The sequence below is a fragment of the Lolium rigidum genome, chromosome 3 (assembly GCF_022539505.1).
Source record: "Lolium rigidum isolate FL_2022 chromosome 3, APGP_CSIRO_Lrig_0.1, whole genome shotgun sequence".
NCBI classification, from domain to species: Eukaryota; Viridiplantae; Streptophyta; class Magnoliopsida; order Poales; family Poaceae; genus Lolium; species Lolium rigidum.
Window position 1 is genome coordinate 165,757,690 of NC_061510.1, and position 7,492 is coordinate 165,765,181.

Sequence of the window (7,492 nt, forward strand, 5' to 3'; positions counted from 1 at the left end):
TGGAATGTAATGGTGGCGCAAGGTGAAGGGGTTTTTAGCAATTGTGTGTGTAGGCTAGGCCTGCGTGCCAGCTGGGGTGAGTGGTTGACTACAAAACCAAAACAATTGTATCGGGGTGGATCACGAACGAAATAAGAAAGGAAACCTGAACACTTCTCCTCGTTAATTCCTATTAATGTGGAAATAGGGGAATGTACCACTTTTCTAGATATTTTTGGGTGTGTCCTAGGTTCTTTCCCAGTTAAATATCTAGGGATTCCTCTCCATCATGATAAGTTGAGAAGAGAGGATTTACAACCTTTAATTGATTCTCTTTTAAGTAGGTTAGCTGGCTGGAGAGGGAAGTTACTTTCTTCTGCAGCAAAAAGGGAGTTAGTGAGATCAGTCTTAGCTAGTATCCCAGTATATTTGCTATCTTTCTTTAAGTTCCCAAAGTGGGCCTTGAATCTTATTAATACACAGCTAGCTAATTGTCTCTGGAATGATGAAGAAGGAAACAATAAGATACATTTAGCTAACTGGTCTTCAATCTGTATGAGAAAGGAGTTTGGTGGTATGGGGGTTCCTAACCTGCAAGATTTAAATCTATGTCTCTTAGGATCTTGGGTTAAGAGATATATACAGGGAGAAGGGACTCGTGGAGGAAAGTTATAGATTGTAAGTATAATACCAAAGATCCTAATATCTTATGTTGCCATGATGCACACCCATCTACCTTTTGGAAAGGTGTGATGAGTGCTGCGTAAGCCGTAAGGTTTGGGTATAGATGGAAAATAGGAAATGGTAGGAGTGTTAGATTTTGGGAGGATGTTTGGTTTGGTAACACAAATTTGGCAACCCGAGTTTTGGGACATATATTTTGTGTCCAATCAACAGACTAGAACGGTTAGGGATGTTTGGGATGGAACAACCTTGAGATGTGATTTTAGGAGAAATTTCTCTGATGATATGATGATACAATGGCAGGAGTTAGTAGCTATTGCTGAAACTGTAGTTTATAATGCTGATGAGGATCAACTTATCTGGACTTATGAAACAAATGGGGTTTATTCTTCAAAATCCATGTATGCTCTAGTAAATTTTAGAGGAGTAACTCCAATTTATTTACCTGTCATGCGGGACTTAAAAATCCCTCCTAGAATTCAGGTTTTCCTGTGGTCGTTGTCTCAAAACAAAATTATGACTAGAGATAACTTGAGGAGAAGGGGCATACCAAAACCTATGGAATGCTCTTTCGTAGAGAGTTTGAAAGTGTACAACACCTGTTTTTTGACTCGTATTGTTGCAAAACGAGATGTGGGGCTTGGTCAGGGAAATCTGTAGGCACAAGGTAGAGAAATATATAGATATAGCTGGTAGATGGCTTTGTAATAAAATATTTTTACAGTTTAATTTCATATCCTCAGCTATTTTGTGGGGGATTTGGAATTCTAGGAATAGTATAGTTTTTAATAGACTTACTTGGTTGGATTTGAAACAGGTGTGGAGAGTTATACTTTCTTACCTGAGAAATTGGAAAGTTCCTTTCAAGGACCAAACTTGGGAGGAAGTGGACCTGTTCATGAAGACTCTGTCAAACAAGATCAAAGCACCACTGGAGCTGGAACCACCATGAAATGTTCTTCCTTCGATTGGATATCTTCCTGGGCTCCTGCCGCCAAAACCTCTCATGGTGGAAGAGCGTCGCTGGAGTTTCTGAAGGAGAACCCGGAGGAAGACGCCTCAGTTCATGTCGTGCTCGTGATGAAAACGATCAGCTTGCGGCGTGTAATAGCTCTAGTTTGCTTTCCTAGCCGTGTCCTGTTCTAGTCCTGTTTGGTGGTGTTGTTAGTTTTGCTAAAACTAGTTTTATCTCGGGTGGCTTTTGAGATGGTTATGTTTTTGTTTGGGCAGTAGCTTTGGCCCAGGTTCCGAGTTGGGTTTAAAACGTTGCAAAACGGAGGTGTGTGTTTGACATTGTGGTTTCATTTTATCTGGAAATGGAACCGGGGAGATGTCTCCCTGTGAATCTAAAAAACTTCTCCTCGTTATTTCTCTCTCTCTGATTCAGAAATCCTGTCTCAAGTAGTTCGTCCAATCCTGCTAGCAATCATACTAGCAGGTGGTACACTTGGTATCAGATTCCTCTCGGTCCTAGAGATTGGGTGGAGGACTCCCAATTTGCTGCGCGGATCTGCAATTCGGAGATCGTCATTGTTGCCTTTCACTTGTGTGGCTTGAATAATATGGAATGAAAACCAAGCTCCAACCACCGAAAACCGCTGAACTCCATAGTGAAATTTAAAAAACCGAAGAAGAACAAAAAATATTTTTGGTGTTTTTGAATTGGAAACAAAAACGAAAGGAAACAGGCAAACAAAGCAAAATCTTTTTGGATTTTCTCATAGCGAACTAGCAATAGTAAATAAAGTAAAATAGGAACAAGAAACCAAATAAACAAATGGTAAAGAGAAACAACAGAAATATTTTTGGTCTTTTTGTGTTTTAGGAAAGAAACAAAGCAAAAACAAGAGAATGAAAGCTAAAAGAGTCACATAAACACAAAGTAGCAGAAATCCGTCAAACTTGACAGCAGTACAGTAATCATTTTTTTACGAAAATCTTCCGCTGTTCAACTCGAAAAGTGCTCAACTAATGAAAGTTAGATAATAACCTGGGGAACATGCACAAAAATTGGCTTCTCAAAATAACGTTCTGGCTATTTTTAGGAATTTGTTTAGTATCAGTCCAGAATCTGTTTTTAGATAGCACTTTCCCAAATATCATCTTCCTCATATTAGAGGCAGCCATAAGAAGCGAAACAAGTATGTACAAGTATCCGGCAATTGTAATATGCAATGAATGAGTGATGCTGGCATACCTCCCCCAAGCTTAGGATTTTGGCCTAAGTGGAGATCAATCCCACGGTGCCCATGAGGTGGCACCTCCGTAGTAAGATGAAGAAGGATCCTGTCCTTGGTACGTGCTAGAAGATGCACCAGGATACGTGACGGTGTACCCGTCGGAGGGCTCGGCGTCCTCGGAGTCGTGCTGCTGGTGGAAACCACGTATCCTCAGCTGCTCATCCACCTCCTCCTTGGAGCGCGACCACGGTCTCCTGCGAACAATGAACAAATCGGCCTGCGGCAAAGGGATTTCCCTCTCATCCCCATCAATAAACAACATTCTATAGACACACTACTAGGAAAAGGCCTAGCCGTAAGGTTGACTTCAGTGGCGCACCATGATGGCCGTGCGCCACTACTACTTAGCAGTGGCGCACCACAAAATGGTGGGCCACTGTTACAAATGTAGTAGTGGCGCACCTTGTTTGTGGTGCGCCATTACTAATTCCTGGCGGAGGCCGGCTCCTACCCAAAACTAATAGTGGCGCACGTCTCCATGGTGCGCCACCGCTACTTTGCTTACTTATGGCGCATGGCTTTGTGGTGCGCCACCTGCTAGGAGGTGGCCGGGGCCCTTTAGAGATGAGGGCTTTAGCAATGGCGCACTCGCGTGGTGCGCCACTACTAGCTATGGCGCACCGTCGACATGGTGCGCCACTGCTAAGTTGGGCGGGGCGTGGGTTTACGGTGTACCGGGTGAGCGAGTGGCGCACCACTTAGCAGTGCGCCATTGCTATGTCACCCTAGCGAGTGGCGCACGGCTAGGTGGTGCGCCACCGCTAACCCGGGATCATTTCCTCGCTTTTCACCCTCCACTCACATGTACCACCCACTTTCCCCAAACACTCTTCCACCACCACCTCCCACCAAATCTGGATCCGGTCGTGTTGCCCCTCCTTCCCACCTCATTTTCACCTCTTCATTCACCAAAATTAAGTTGGTAAACTTAATTTTCTTCATAGGTAAGTAATGGTGAAGCTTTCTTAGCTCAATACCCTACTCAATCTCAACTTTTTACCTCATCCAACACTCTAGGTCTCGCCGTATCGGTAACTTTGTTGGTTTTATGCTTTGTGTGTGAACGGTTCCGATCGTCTTGCACACACACGTGTGTGTGCACATATGTTATGCGAAGCTCATGTATTGTGTGCGCATGCGCGAAAAGCGTCTCACGTGCATGTGTGTTGTATGCGAAGCCTCCACATGTGTTGTATATGCAAAGCCTCCGATCCACACATGTGTTGCATGCATGTGTTTGTTTGCAGGGATTTGAAATGCAATGGAGTTGCCAATATTTTGCCGAAACGTTGATTCATTTCCGTTTCGGCGAATGTTGGGCATACTACGCATATACATGTCCGATTTTTAGGGAAGGTCATGCCAAAATTTTCTTTTGGTATGCTAAGATATCCATTTTCTCTATATCCGCAGGCGACCATGGTCCGCATGATGAGTGAAGGCGTTGTGGCTAGGTTTTTGAAAGCCGCGACAGCCGAGATGATTAGAAATAACCAAAAGGAGATAAGATGTCCGTGTCGAAGATGCAAGCTAACGAGCCTTATGGACCCTAAAGCCGATATGGTGCGGGACCACCTTCTCATGCGTGGTTTCATGGATGGCTATCGGTGGGAAGGCGACGAAGATGATTATGAATTTGTCCATGGGAATTCAACAAGAAGTAAGGAAGGAGGTGATCGGGATGTAGAAGATCTCGGGCATGATCGGGATGTAGAAGATCCCGGAGATGATGATGACCACAATGTAGGAGATCCTGGACTCGATGATGAGGAAGATCAAGATGGAGGTCATCATGACGATCATGACGATGAAGACGATGGACCATCGTCGATGGACTGGGTGCAGGACCCTTATCTTCAAGAGCTGCTTCTCAAGTAGACGAGTAACGCAAGAGCTGCCGCCCGAGAGAAAGCCAAGATGGATCAACTGGAGGTAGACGCTGTTACTCCATTGTATGAAGGATGCAGGCCGGAGGATACCCGCTCGAAAGTAACGCTCATGGCTCGGGAGATGAAGGTAAAGCACAAAATGACCGACACATCCTTCAACGACAACATGTCATTACGGCGAGAACGTCTTCCCAAAGGTAACACGTGTCCGACTAGTATCGAGGAGGCCAAGAAAATTGTGTGTCCTCTGGATTTACCGCATGTGAAATACCATGTGTGCTTGAACGATTGCATCATTTATCGGAACGAGCACGCAGAGTGTACCATATGTCCGGAGTGCGGCGTCAGTCGGTACAAGAAGGGGAAGAAAGCTCCTCGGAAGGTGGTGTGGTACTTTCCAATCACTCCTCGTCCGCGCGGTATTTCGCGGATCCTAAGCAAGCAAAGCTAATGCGCCGGCACGCGGAGATGAGGAAGGGAGAAGATGACGCGGATGATCCGAAGAAAAAGAAAAAGGACGGGATGTTGAGACACCCTTCGGATGCTAGCCGGTGGAATGCGTTGAACCTCGAGTACCCGGAATTTGGGGACGATCCTAGGAACATAAGGCTGGGCGCGAGCACCGATGGAGTCAATCCGTTTGGCAGCCGGAAGCAGCACGCATAGCACCTGGCCCGTGTTTGTGTGGATGTACAACCTCCCCACTGGTTGTGCATGAAGAGGAAGTACATTCAAATGAGTATGCTAATTGAAGGGCCGAAACAACCAGGGAACGACATCAATCCGTATATGGGGCTTCGAAAGAGGAGCTAGCCACGCTATGGGACACGCCTGCCAATACGTGGGACGCCGCCGCGAAGAATATTTCCCTATGAGAGCCGCACTCGCTCACGACGGTGCACGACTTTCTCGGTTACGGATATGTCGTGGGGCAGGTGGTCCACGGATTCAATGCATGCGTAAGGTGCATGGACGACAAAACGTACCGCCTGGCTAGATAGAGATCCCGGGTCCTCGAAAACGGTGTTCATGGGACATCGAAGGTGGCTTCGCGAGGACGACGCATGGAGGAAACGCAAGGATCTGTTCGATGGTGAAGACGAACCCCGAAGACGGCCACGTACGAGAAGCGGCGAGCAAATAGACGAGCTATTGAAAAATTGGAAAGAGTGCCCACCGCCGGAAAGAAGCGAAAGGCGCCGGAGCCGCTGCTTAAGGTATGGAAGACGAGGTCTGTTTTCACGGGACTTGCCGTACTAGAAGATCCTCCGTGTGCCTCACAGCCTTGATGTCATGCACATCACGAAGAACGTGTGCGAGAGTCTGCTTGGTACCCTCCTCAACATGCCAGAGAAGACCAAAGATGGGCCGAAAGCAAGGTACGACTTGCAATCAATTGGGATCAGGGAGGAGCTTCACGCGGGACGCCCTAATGATGATGATGACGATGACGATGAGGCGGAGGACACGCAAAGTCGTCGCAAGGGCAAAAATGCCAAAAAGATTGAATATTACTGCCCCCCGCGTGCTTCACTCTAAGTCAGAAGGAGATCGAGCAGTTTTTCGACTTTCTCCTAGGAGTAAAACTTCCCTACGGTTACGCGGGGAAGATAAGCAGGTACCTAGACAAAGCGAAGCGAGAGGTTCAGCGGGATGAAGTCTCACGACTCGTCACATGCCGATGACGCGGATACTTCCGGTTGCAATCCGTGGGATCATGGACGCGCACGTCCGTGAAACGCTTTTGGCCTATGCAACTTTTTCGACGTCATCTCTCGAAGTCCGTTGGCGTGAGGCAACTTAGAAGGCTACGGGAAGAGATCGTGGTGATACCGTGCGAGCTTGAGATGTACTTCCCGCCCGCTTTCTTCGACGTTATGGTGCATCTGCTGGTACATATCGTGGAGGATATCATCCAAGCAGGGCCGACGTTCCTGCACAGCATGATACCGTTCGAAAGGATGAATGGTGTCATCAAAGGGTACGTTCGCAACGGGGCACGTCCGGACGGAAGCATAGACAAGGGCTTTCGACCGAAGAGTGCATCTCCTTACGCACGAGTTATCTAGAAATCGAGAACCCCGTTGGCCTGCCCGTAAACGAGCATCTCGGGAAGCTCGTCGGATGGGGTCACCGCGACGGTAGCCGCGAAATGCATGTCGACTTCAAGGGTCGAATCGCCGACTTTGAAAGAGCAAACCTAGTCGCGCTACAACACATAGACGTGGTCGATCCTTGGGTGGTAGAGCACAAAACCTTCATCGCAAAGACGTACGGTGATCGGGGCCAACGAGAGGACGGACGGAGATATAATCAAAGAGCACAACTCAACCTTCACGCGGTGGTTCAAGGACAAGATGCCGACGTACCCTATAGACGAGGATTCTTCTCGCGGAAGAAAAACTCATATTCGCCTTGTCACAGGGCGCCGAACACAACCCGATGACATTTCAGGCGTACGATATCAACGGCTACACATTCTACACCGAGGAAAAGGACATGAAGAGCGATTATCGGAACTCCGGGGTAACGATGGAGTCCTACACCGGTGACGTCAGCGGAGATACTACGGAAAGATCGAGGAGATCCGGGAGCTGAGCTACGCCGGAGAGAATGTGCCGATGTTCCGTGTCAGGTGGGCCAAGAACGTCATAAAAGAAGACCGGCATTTCACCACCATGGTTATACCCGAAGCCAAAT